Below are 14,250 nucleotides of genomic sequence, written 5' to 3'. Positions count from 1 at the left end.
ATGATCCTACAATTAAAAACACATAATGTGATAAAATTCAATAGTTTGAAAAGAAGTTGATAAAAGAATTCTAACATATTAAATTATCTTTGATACATATCTATCTAATGATTGTGTAAGTTCCAACTAACTTGTATTGCCTATTTAGATCAAGTTGTTATTATTATTCATCCATGGTAATTAATATTATTAAAATGTAAACATTTAAAAACACATTAGTAAACTAATAAACTAAGAGTATGATCCTACAATAAACTAACATTAATATATAGTTTTTTAATAAACTAATGATAACATAATCTTTAGTTTAGGATGGTAATTAATATTATTAAAATGATACATTTATAAATTCTAATTATACATATTTATTTTATGTGGATAAAAATATGCTAATAGGTAATCCAATACACTATTTTTAAAAACTTATACAAAATATAATATTCTTAATTACCTTCGTCCATGGTAATTAATATTATTAAATTGTATACATTTAAAGGTCCTAAAATTTGATATATCAAGGCAAACAACTTTAAAAATTAATTCAAATTGTTATAAAATAAATCTTAAGAAGAAGTAATATATCTAGAACCTTTAAGATAATATTATTAAATTAATATAACATTCATCCCTTCTAATTGTCTACATTTAAAGGTCTTAAAATTTGATTTAAATTAAATTATCTACCATCTCAAAGATCAGTTCAACCATGATGTACACTTATAACTTGTAATATCTTCTCATGATATTTACTGTCTAGTCTCCACTTGTGTCATACATGTTTAAATTTGACTGGATGTAGACAAAGCCCTATAGCAACAACCAAGTGGTTGTATTGGAAAACCTTGTTGTCAGGTTGATAATCAATAAAGTGTATTCCATGCTAGACTATTTTGTTTTGCTTCAAATACGTTCCCTATATCACAACAGAACCTGCACCACAAATTTAAATATTTTAAAATTTGATAGATATAAAGTTACCTAGATATATATAAATTCATATATGTACATGCACATGTATGTATAATACATATGGCTAACAACATTTCAACACTTTCTTCAAGATCATATAACTTTGTCCTCTCTATAGTACATCGCAATAAATAATAACTGACACCTTCATGATTTCCAGGCTCAACAATTACTGCAAAGACACCTCCTGCAGAACAAGTATACATACATGTGTACAGTATATATAAGACAGTTCATTGATAATTAAATAACAAGTTGAGATTAATTTTTATAATACTCACCCACGTTTACCAATCCAGAGATATGATTATAATCATCAGAAATCAATGGAATATCATCAAAATTTTTATCATCTTGATCAAATGTATCAGTAACATCAAGTGGTACGAAAATCCATGCACCTATATATCCACGTGTTTGATTGATACATTCTTGATAGTCTTCATCAATGCAACTGTCACAAAAACATGAGTATTCTATTATCTTCAATGTCCAATTGTGATTATCTATACTCATGACTGAATGTAAGGAACATGTCGTTTCTGTCCTCTTACAACCATGCTTTTTTTTTCTATTAACACCTGAAAGTTCACTACATTGAAAATATGGATTGTAAATTAAATTTAAACTTCAATGAATTGAAAGATAAAACTTAAAAATAAAATTTTAAAACTTAATTGCATAAAGTATAAACAAATATACACATCCATACCTATTATCTTCCAAAAGACTCTATATGGTACTTGTTGACTCGTTGTTAATGATGTCCTAACATGGTCTAATGCAAAATGTGTCTTAAAAAATTCAACAACATGATGTGCATTATTTATATGAACTCTCTAATAATTCATTTGATACTTTCGCAGAGCACATTTGATGCAAGCTCCAGCACCATCATGTTTACCTTTTCCATGCCCACTCTTGAAGAAATTCCATATGTGTTTTATATTCTCATTGTGATGATATCTACATAATGCATAAAATGGTCTAGATGATTTGAACTGTGGGACACATCCATCGGACCCTCTTTCGTTCAAATAAGAAAAGAACATATTGAAGCAATGTTCTACATAGTGAATGTTATGTTCTTTATCATCACTTATATAAAGGTGATATTCCTTTTTAATGACCCGTGCTTCAACTGTACTCTGAACACCATCCAAATCTAACTATGCATGTCTATAACAAACATGTACCATAATAGTGACCTACTTAGAAAAGAAATAATCTGATTGAATTGCTTTCTGATGAACAAAAGAATAGTTCTCTACAAAATTAATGACTGATACAATCGTTCCAAGTGGGAAATTATCTCTCAAATTTTGAAACTATTGTGCTTGCCACTTTGTAAAAAATGCATGATGAATATAAGGTTGAATCAAATTCTTAAATCTGTCCATAAATATTACAACAGGTAACTCCTCTTCAACATATTCTAACCTTTTTGTCTCTTTCCCCAACTTTGTTTCATTCTTCACATACTTGTAACTTTTGCTATTCAATTTTTTTGTTACATCAATATTTTCAATTTCCAAAGGAAATTGAGCCAATTCACCACATGTTTCACATAATCCTTTCATGCAATTTATTTGACCAAGTGGATCATCTATTTTGTCACATAGAATGGATGATATAAACTCACTTCTCCTACTAGGAGGAGTAGCATGAAAACCATATGTGTCTTCTAAAAACTTTTGAAATACCTGATAGTGGAGATCAAACTCAATATGATGATGACAACATGTTTCAAACACTTTGTTTGACCTCACAAAGTATGGCTTCAATTTTTCAAACAACATTTGCCCAATTTTTGCATTAGGATGTTCACTACAAAATGACACATATAACTCATGTTGTGTTATGTCCAACCAATACTTTGTATGATGTTCATATTGACCAAATGCAATCCTATGCCTAATAACATCTCTACTATTTAAATTAAGGATGAGTGTTATCAATCCAAAATGATATGACTAAATTTTTGAATCCCTCATCAATCCTATTAGAATGAGGTGCTCTACACATGATTTCCTAATTGCCTTCCATAGTATTGTCATCCAGAGTTAATCTTCTCTTAACATATTGTCTCATTTTTTTAATCTTCTCTTAACATATTATCTCATTTTTTTCCTACTAAAACAGATTTCAGATGAAATTGAAGATATTTGTCTATTTTGGGTCATATTCTTATTTACAATAGACATCAACATCACTTTTCTTGCCATGGACTTATCTTTAGTTCGAGACTGTTTTCCTATGTTTCTCAAACCTTATTTAACATTTTCAATCACATCAGTTTGTATGTTAGAAAACCTTCTCTTCTTTGATGGTGTGTCTACACCTAACAATTTTAATGCCTCTTGCAACTTCTTTTGTGTAAGCAAAAGTGAAAGCAACTGACTTGTTCAAGTGTTTTGATGTTATCAAATTTAATCATTATTTCTCCGATCTTCTTATTCATTGAAATTTTCTTAGACAAACTTAAGTGTTGAACAATAGCTACAAGTGTTCTCAATTTATCCACATCCATTTTAAGTAAATGATCTAAATTGTTATGAGAAATTCCATTCTTTACAGATTGGGCAATATTTATGAGTTCATCCATACCAGTTCCTGCACTGATCTCGACCCTTCTCTAACTTTTTTTACTAGAATTTCTATAGGGAGTGATCTTGAGCTTTCTCCAACATTAATTGTTTGAGATTCTGCAAGAAAAGATTTTGACCCTTCTTTGACTTCTGTTATTTGAACCTCTGTATGGAGTGATCTTGAACCTTCTTTAACATTCATTATTTGAGATTTCATAGGTAGTGTTCCTAACCCTTCTCCCATCTGCACTTCTACTTTTGTTGAGCCCCCTTCAACATTTCCTTCACCTTGTTGATTGCCTACAACAAATTTATAAATAAATCAAATTAGATAAAAAATAAGATTGATACATAATCAAATTCAATACCATAAAAATAAATAAATTTAATATATATAATTATAGACCTTATTTAATTCGATGATAACATGCCCTAGTCTTTAATAAATTTGTAGTAACTTTATAAAATTTTGGAGTAATTTTAAAACATTTAGCTTCACTATCAATTTTTTGTCCTCATCGTAGGTGACATCATGCTTTTAGCTTTTTTTGTCATCATTGCAACTGATGTCATGCTTTTTTCTTTTTTTTATGTTTGCATGAACACAAATTATTTTACATGTTCACACAAACACATCAAATCAAATTTTTGGTCACCAGAATATTTTTGCTCATACGTTCATACAAACATGCCTAATATGTTTGCATGAACATTATGTTCATGCAAACATGTTAATTTAAAAAAAATTGGTGCTATTTTCTAGAAAAAAAAATGAAATTGGCTCTTTTGAACCCCAAAGTTGAGATTGAATGATTTCATACTGTAAAATAAAAAATGCCAATTTGTGTTACTTGGAGCAAGCCAATGACTATAATTGTAATACATATTATATTCATTAAGACTTTCAAATATGAGTTTAACTCATTATAGGTTCATTAACGATTGAACATCAACTAACTTCGACAGTTCGAGAGAATTTGTAAATTAGGTCAATTTTTTTTGAAAAATATCTAGGAAATAGGTTGTCAAGATAACTTTCTATTAATAAAATTAGAGTTATGATAAATTGAGTTTAAATTTTCTGTGTCAAAATGAACATATGTCTGAATTATGATTTATGTCACTTCAAAACTTCATAAATTATACAATATTTAACCTAATTGAATCAAACCAATTGCATCCTCTAGATATTGATGTTAGGAATCCAATACCAAAAGAATTTCCTCATTATCATTTCTAGAAAAAAAGTTGTGTGTCAAACAGACTTTCACTCTTTAAAAATATTGATTTTTCATATGTACCATTTTTTGAAGGAGAAGAAAAAATTGACTTAAATATTTTTTTTTAAAATAAAAAATATGGTTACAAAGTAAGAATAGAGTAATAGAAATCACTAGTTTACATCATCTTGAAATTATTCATAGTTTTAGAGATATAGTCACTCGAATGTGAGGTTTGTTTCAAGAATATTGATTTCAGTGTCAAAATTGGTCAAAAAGTGGAACCCATTACCTGGTTAGGTGCGCTAATGCGCACCTAAATTACTTATTTCATTACTTTTAAGTTTTTTTCTTTTGAGTTTTTGCATGCAAAAAGGGTGTTAAATTAATGTGTTTAAAGTTTTTGCAGGAAGGAAATGGTAGAAAGCGGGGTGAAGTGCACCTCGCTTAGTGCACGGCTGCGGTGCTTGGAGCTGGACAAGAAAAAAGACAAGTGAGGAAGGAGAGGGACCTCCCTCGATTATATAGCCTTGGGGACCCCCGATGTTGTGCAGCTACGCAGGTGTACAATACCCACGTACAATGCCATATTTTAAGGAATTTGGCACACTAGCGCACCTAGGGAGGTGCACTGGTGCACTTCTTCATTTTGGAAATTGACTTATTCCTTGTCAGAATTCTAATTTTTGACAACTAGGCTTTCCAATCGAGACCTAGACACAATCTAGGACACTAGATAAGACCTCAAAAGGATTTGGATCCTAGACTAGGGATCCAAAAAGCCAAAAAATAAAGTATGGGGTCCTCATTTATGTTCAAAATGGGGTGTGTGTTGTAGAACCACAACATGTACATTTCTATAATACATCTTTGAATCTTTAGCTTAAGTCCCTTTAAAATTTATTCTCTAGGAACTTTGTTCTATAATAATTATTAGATAATGGAGAGGGTGTTAGAAATATTTAGAATAACCAAGAGGGGGTTGAATCAATTACTCAAAGTCTCTATGTTCCATTTGAACAATAAAACAAACATTCATTGTTCTGTTAATCATGTTGTTGCTCGGTCTCTACTGAAAATATTGTCTTAAACATAACTTGCTTTGCATAATGAAAACATTATCAAATGTAAAACATATAAAGCATTCACCATAGATTTGACACTAGGATTTTTATGTCGGAACCCAATTTGGGAAAAAATACCATAAACATGTCACTCTTTTTCACTCTTTCACAATGAGCTCTGTTAGGAGCCAACCTCATAAAAGATTACAAAACACACTATTAAATGTGACCTTGTTAAAGGATTTAATCACCCTGTTAGGAGTGGCCTTGTAAGAGGACTTTGATCATTCCATTTATAATGTCACCTAGTTAAAGGATTTAAACAAACTATTAAGTCTTACAAATGGCTATTAGGTCAACCTTTGCTAAAAGGATTTTAATACAAACTATTTACAATGACTAGAAATAAAATAGTAGGTTTTGATCTATGTGATTACAACTCACTTTTGTAGGTTTAGATCTTAGTTCAGTCCTTGTGTTGACTTGTTGATAAGCCTTCCATTGTCATATCTAATCTTGATTCTCTTAGAAGCCCTTCAAGAAATTAGTCCACTCTTCTCAACAACATTTAAGCCTTCTGCTCATATTCACTTATCAACATCAACATCATCTCTACAAGATTTCTCCTTTAGCTTTGCATTCCTTGTGCATTTTTGATCAACCTTTCTTTGTATGCCTCTTTTCACATATGCTTGCACTTTGCACACAAACACACAATACCAATTGTTTGGCTCTGCATCTCTTTAAATAGGCATTTTGTGCTTTACCATTTTTACATCCTCCATAGATCTTAGGTTTTACAATTAGGTTCAACTCGATTCATTATATTTGTCCATCTTGATCTTCTTCTAGAAACTTCTCTAGAATCTGTTTATTAGGTCTTTACCTAGTCCTTGCCTTGAATTTAATGATCTAGCTCATTAATCTTATCTTCAACATTGTTTACATCTCCCAAGAAATCAACTATGTCAACTTGATCTCACAATTTTCTTGAGTTCATTCTAATATTGTCACTTAAAAATCTCTAAATTCTACGTCATCACTAAATTACTCAGTCACTATAAATATTTTTGGCCCGACATCAACTATCTCACTCAGTCGATACTAATGCTCAGTCAACACTAGATTTTCTTAGCACTAACTATAGCTCGGTTGACACTAGCATTACTTGGCATACCTTAGCATTTTACTCTATTGCTCAGCTTGGCTTAGCTTTCTTGACATAAACAATCACTTTGCTTTATCAAATTCTATCTAATCAAATGTCCATTATAACTTCCTTTTCATAACTCAACATTTCCTCTAGGTACTATTGTTATGAAAAACTTCGCAAATCCTCTTCATCAATCAAATAGATATGATATTTAAATTAGGTAGCAATATGTCTTATCAATAGATTTGACATCAATGACAAAAAAACAATTGTTCCAATTGTAAGTTTCCAACAATCTCCTTCTTTGGCATTGATGGAAACATCTCAATATGTAGCAATACTTCTTACCATACAATCCAATAGATTTCACTTTGATTTGCTTTTATGAATTTCTCTCTCTGAAAAATCCTCCTTTGAAGTAACTATCTCTCTCTGTAGTAATCTCTTTTATTTTTGTAATCTCTCCCACTTTCTATAATCTCTCCCTCTTTGACAAAAATGCCAAAGACACTTAGCTCTTTGAGCTTCAAACTCTTCATACATATGACTTATGTAGATTTTGCATGTCTAGTTGATTTATGTCATCTGTCTATGACTAATCTTTTATGTTGTACTAAATTATCTACCTTAGACATGTCCCAAAGTAGGGTTGTATTGCATTATTGTGTAGGATATTTTGATTAGCACATGTGATGCAATGCACCTTATCTTCTTAAGTAGCTTTATTTAGTGGAATCACCCATAATTTGCCTCTATTCATGAGCATCTTTAAGTAAGGGTTTTGTGAATATATCAGCAATTTGTTCTTTAGTATTCACATATTCTAGCTTCACTTCTTTGTCTTGAACTATTTCCATCAAGTAATGATACTTGATATCAATGTGCTTTATCTTAGTGTGCATCACTAGATCCTTTGAAATGTTGATAGCACTTGCGTTATCACAATAGATAACCACTATATCTGTAATTTCTTCTTTCATACCTTTTAGCAATTGTTTGATCCACATAATATTTGAATAGTTTATTGCAGCTACCACCTGCTCAGCTTCAACTATTGATTGGGAAATGTAATTCTACTTCTTGTTTGTCCATGACACTAATATCTTTCCTTGAAAGAATGCACCTCCACTAGTAATTTTTTTGTCGTCAATATTTCTTGTCCAATTTGAGTTAGTAAACACTATCAGTTCAAACTTATCATTTATCCTATAATACAATCCTTAGTCTTATGTACCTTTCAAATATCTCATGATCCTTTTCACTATCATCATGTGAGTTTCTTTAGGATTTGCTGAAAATCTAGCAACTATCACAACTACTAAAGCAATATCTGGTCTATTGTGAACAATATACTATAGTTTTTAAATCATGGATCTCTATAGGGTCTAGTTCACATTAGTAGAATCATTAGTCTTAGATAGCTTATGCCCTGTAGACATAGGTGTACTCACTGGCCTGGAATCTTCCATAACAAAAGTCTTTAATATCTCTTTAATATATTTGGATTTTGTAATGAAAATACCAAACTTCATTTGGCATACTTGTAATCCAACAAATAATTTGATTTCACCAAACATAGACATTTCAAATTCCTTCTTCATTTCATTAGCAAATGATTTACATAATGCTTCTCTTCCTCCAAATATGATATCATCAACAAATATTTTAGATAATAGTACTTCATTATTCTTGCAATTCTTCAAATATAGATTACCGTTATTATTTTTCCTTTCAAAACCAATCTTCACCAAATAATTATGTAATCTTTCATACCATTCTCTTGGGACTTTATTCAATCCATAAAGGGTTTTGTTCAATTTACATACCATGTTCTTATGGTTTTGATCTACAAATCCTTTAGGTTGTTCCATGTATACTTTGTCCTCCAGTATACCATCTAAAAATACAGATTTGGCATCCATCTGATATACCTTGAAATTCTTGTAGGCTAAATATGCAAGCAGAGTTTTGACTCCTTCAATTCTTGCCATAGGAGCAAAGGTTTCTCCATAATAACCTCCTTCTTCTTGAGCATAAGCCTTGCATACCAGTCTTGCCTTATTTCTTGTTACTTCTCCATTCCCATTGAGCTTGTTCCTAAAAACCCACTTTGTCCCAATGGCATTTTTGTCTTTAGGTCTTGGCACTAAGGTCGAAGTATTGTTCTTCTTAATCTAGTTGATTTCTTCATTTATTACCTAAATCCAATCTTCATTGTCTAAAGCATCCTTTACTATTTTGGGCTTGAATTCACAAAGTAAGCATGTATCATCTTTGAGTCTATTTCTGGTCATTGCACTTGATTCAACATCACCAATGATTTGTTTAGGTTTATGATGTCTTCTCATATATTTTTCTAGCACATGTAGTTTCCTTCTTTGTTCTTCTACAAATTCATCTTCAAAATTAATCTCGAGTTCATTTTCTCTTTCTTGTTCAGGTTCTGGTTCATGTTATGCATGCTCAATATTTTCTATATGATGGTCAACATTTCCTATCTGTGACTTGGCATCTTCAATCTATTGCTCGACACCCACTCTCTATTGCTTGACAATTTGTATGTGTGTTTGATCATTTCTTGTCTACTAAGAGACTACAACTTGATTTTCTTGATTACTAGGAGTGCTTGGAGTATTGTCATCCACAGAAATGAATGTAATGTAGTCTTCAAGCTCTTCTTTACATGTAATGTCACTTCTTTCTACAAACTTGTCAACTTTCACATTTTCACTTTCCGCAATTTTGTTAGTGTTAGAATTTAAACAACTATAGGCTTTTCTCTTGGTGGAATAACCTAGGAATATACCTTCCTCACTTTTTGCATCAAATTTTCCATTCCTATTATCTTTAAATATATAGCATCTACTTCCAAAAATTTTGAAATACTTTACATTATGAGCATAACCACACCATAGTTCAAAAGGTGTAGTATTTGTATCTTTCTTGACTTGTGCTCTATTCAAGGTATAAACATCAGTATTAATTGCTTCTCTCCAATACTTTTTTGATATGCTTTTTTCCATCAATAATGTTCTTGCATAGTCCATTATTGATATGTTTCTACTTTCAACTATCTCATTCTAAGGAAGGGTGCTTGGTGTTGACATTTGTCTTTTAATTCCTCTATCATTGCAAAATATATTGAACTTGTTGGAAATGAATTAACGACCTCTATCAGATCTCAAGCACTTTAGACTCTTCCTTATTTCTTTCTCAACTCTATCTAAATACCACTTGAATAACTAAAAAGCATTAGATTTAGCTTTAAGAAACATCACAATCATCATCCTAAAGTAGTCATCAACAATTATAATGAAATACTTTTCTTTATTGTAGCTTTGAACATCAATGGGTCCACATAAGTCAATATGAGCCAATTCCAAAATATTACTAGAAGTGTATATTTTGCTCTTGAAAATAGACTTGGCCATCTTTCCCAATTGACATTTTTTACATATAGCATTGTCAAGTTTCTGTAGTTTAGGCAACCTTCTTACTTTCTTCATCTTACTAATATTCACCAAATTGTCAAAATTCACATGACATAATATTTTGTACCTTAACCAAACATCTTCTTGTTGTGAAAACAAACATGTCTCACTTGATAGATCTAGATAGAACAAATTACCTCTTCTTTGATCACCACTACCAACTAGCTTACCATCAACATCATGTATCTTGGCCTTCCTTTTTTAGAATTCAACTCTATAACCTACTGTGAAATACTCAACATATTATAGTTAAGTCCTTTAACCCAATAGACATTGTTGCATGTTATTTTGTTAGTCAATTTAATAGTTCCTTTACCTTTCACAACACATTTAATATCATTACCAAATTTAACACATCCACCTATGTATGGACCAATATCTTCAAATTTATCTTTATCGCCAGTCATTTGATTGGAACATCCATTATCTATTATCCATCTGTCACTTTTTTTTACATATGAAACTAATGCAGTTTTGTCATCTTCATTAGAATCTTCTTTCATAGAAACATAGACAACTTCATCATCATTACTCTCAAATTCATTTTTTGTTTATTCATCAGCAATATATAAAGATTTCTTACCTTTTTCATCCTTGCTTATCTTGTAGTCTTTATCATCTCTTCTTCCTTTGTACTTGCTTTCCTTCCTTTCATCTTTGTCCCTTTTGTCTAGACACCTAGCAACAATATGACCAACTTTGTTGCATGAAAAAAAAATGATAGGTGATTTACCTTTCTAATTACCTCTTCCTCTTCCAAATATTTTTGCAATAAGGGTTCAAGTACATCAAGCTCATCATCAAAACTATCACTATCACTCTTCACATGTTTACCTTTCTTCTTGCTAAGAACTAGTTGTGACTTGAAAGTGGATTCAATAGTGACAGGTGTTAGGATTAAACCATAGACAGAAATAACAATTACATGCAAATATAACCAATAACAAAAAATAATAGATCACATAGAAAAGAACACAAGGCATCAAGATTTAACGTGGTTCACCCAATCCCTAGGCTATATCCACCAAATAGCAAGTCCGATATTATTATGATCCAGTCATTTCAACTTGATTACAATCTATAATCCCTTACAGCTCAGTACTGCCACAAGAACCAATTTTTTATCACAACTTAATGAAAATACCTAACCCTAAGCCCTTTTATACAAGTATTTTATGCCATTTTAGGGTTACAACATGTTGGTCATATGTTGGCCATATGTTGGCTACAACATTGGCCACGACCCACAAAAAAATTTAGAGCACTACCCTGAACCCCAAAGAATTTATGAATTATGTACAATACTTTCTTGATCAGTCACCACAATCTAACAATCTCCCACTTGGGGAATGACCAGGCTCCACACTAAACAACAATCTCCCACTTGGAGACTAATCCTGTAGCTATACCACTACCACATGGGGCCCCCACTGGATACAACCACCCTGGACTCTATTATTCTTTGATTCATGGTCAGTCTAGAAGACCAACAGAAGCTGAAGAGGAGTTAAACTTCTCCCTTGTTACTACCTTTGTCAAGATGTCTGCTAGATTATCATTTGTATGTATTTTCTTCAGCTTTAACTGTCCATCCTTCAAAACTGACCGAATGAAATGGTAACACAATTGTATGTGTTTGGTCTTAGAATGCAGAGCTGAATTCTTTGCAAGATGAATGGCACTTTGACTATTTGTAAACAAATAATTATCCTTCTAAGGGTGTCCTATTTCTTCCAAGAAGAACTAAAGACATATCATCTCCTTGGCTACCTCTGTAGCAGCAACATACTCTACCTCTGTAGTGGATAAAGCATTAACCTTCTGTAACCAAGAAACCCAGCTCACAGTTGCCCCACCAATAGTAAAGGCATAACTTGTAGTACTCTGCCTAGTATCAATATCCCCTACCAAATTTGAGTCAACATAGCCTTGTAAATTAGTAGTAGAGCCCCCAAAGTGTAAACACTTATTAGAAGTTCCTCTCAAATATTTGAGAATCTATTAACTACATTCTAATGCTCAATTCCTGGATGGCTCATATACCTGCTAATGACTCAAACTGCATGTGCAATATCTGGCCTAGTACATACCATAGCATACATCAAGCTTCCTATAGCTGAAACATAGGGTACCTTGGACATCTTATCCTCCTCTTCATGTGTCTTAGGACACATCTCCTTAGTCAACTTCAAATGACCAAGTAAAGGTGTGCTAACAGCTTTAGCATTCTCCATAAAGAAACATTGCAACACCTTCTCCACATAATCAGCCTGAGATAGCATCAATGTTCTATTCTTCCTATCTCTACAAATCTTCATACCAAGGATTTGTTTTGCTGCCCCCAAATCCTTCATAGCAAATGCATGTGCTAATTGGCTTTTCAGCCCCTTAATGTGATCCATGTTAAACCCAACTACAAGCATATCATCAACATATAAACATAAAATAATGTAGCTATCATCATCCAACCTCTTAAAGTAGACATAATGATTTGAATGACACCTACTATAACCATGCTCATACATAAAACTATCAAATTTCAGATACTATCGCCGAGGTGCTTGCTTCAAGCCATATAAACTTTTCTTCAATTTGCACACTAAGTTCTCCTTACCTTTGACCACAAATCCCTGTGGTTGAGCCATATATATCTCTTCATCCAAATCACCATGCAAGAAGGTTTTTTTAATATCCAGCTACTCTAATTGTAAATCTTCAGTAGCCACAAGACTTAAAACAGTATGGATAGAAGTCATTTTAACAATAGGAGAAAATATATCATCAAAATCAATTCGCTTTTTTTTGTGCAAATCCTTTTACAACTAACCTAGCTTTAAATCTTTTTTGACCCCCTTCCTCTTCTTTCAACCTGTAAACCCGCTTATTCTAGAAAGTTCTTTTACCTGCAGGCAACTTGCACAAATCCCATGTCTTATTCTTCAACAGAGAGTCTATTTTGTCTTTCATTGCAAACTCCCACTGAATCTTAGTATCCACCTACATAGCTTCATTATAACATTCAGGTTCACCATCATCAATAAGTAAAATTGAATACAAAGAGGGAGAGAATCTTTGTGGAGGTCTAATTTGCCTTGTTGACTATCTAACATTCACTCTTGTGTGTGGCATTTTTTGTTGTAGTTGTTGCACATCATGAGAAATGACTAGAATATCAACTTTTGGAGTATCATCCAGCACTACATAATCATCTTCTTTCTTCTCATGTTGCTGCAATAGATCTTTGTACAACACTTTCTCATTGAATATGACATCCCTGCTTCTTAAAATTTTATGATTTTCAAAATCTCAAAGCCTATAACCAAATTCATTAATGTCATATCCAACAAATACACATTTCTTTGACTTAGCTTCCAGCTTGGTTCTATTTTTAGAATCTATGTGAGCAAATGCTTCACAGCTGAAGGTTTTGAGAAAAGAATAACTCACCTTCTTACCAGTCCATGCTTCCTCTGGAATACGATAGTGCAAAGGAGTAGAGGGACCTCTATTAATCAAATATATAGTAATATTGATAGCCTCCACCCACATGTGTAAGGGAAACCCAGCATGCAACCTCATGCTCCTTGCGTGCTCCATTATAGTCATGTTCATGCATTCAGCCACTCCATTTTCCTGTGGAGTTCTTGGAATAATTTTTTGTCTATGGATACCATTAGTGGAGAAATAATCTTCAAATTCAAGACTACAATACTCACCACCATTATTAGATCTGAGACATTTTAATTTCTTACTAGTCTCATTTTC

This window comes from Cupressus sempervirens, chromosome 10 (genome assembly GCF_028749045.1).
Source record: "Cupressus sempervirens isolate cs-2001-9-10 chromosome 10, ASM2874904v1, whole genome shotgun sequence".
NCBI classification, from domain to species: Eukaryota; Viridiplantae; Streptophyta; class Pinopsida; order Cupressales; family Cupressaceae; genus Cupressus; species Cupressus sempervirens.
The sequence above is the reverse complement of the archived record's forward strand: the minus strand, read 5'-3'. Positions refer to the sequence as shown.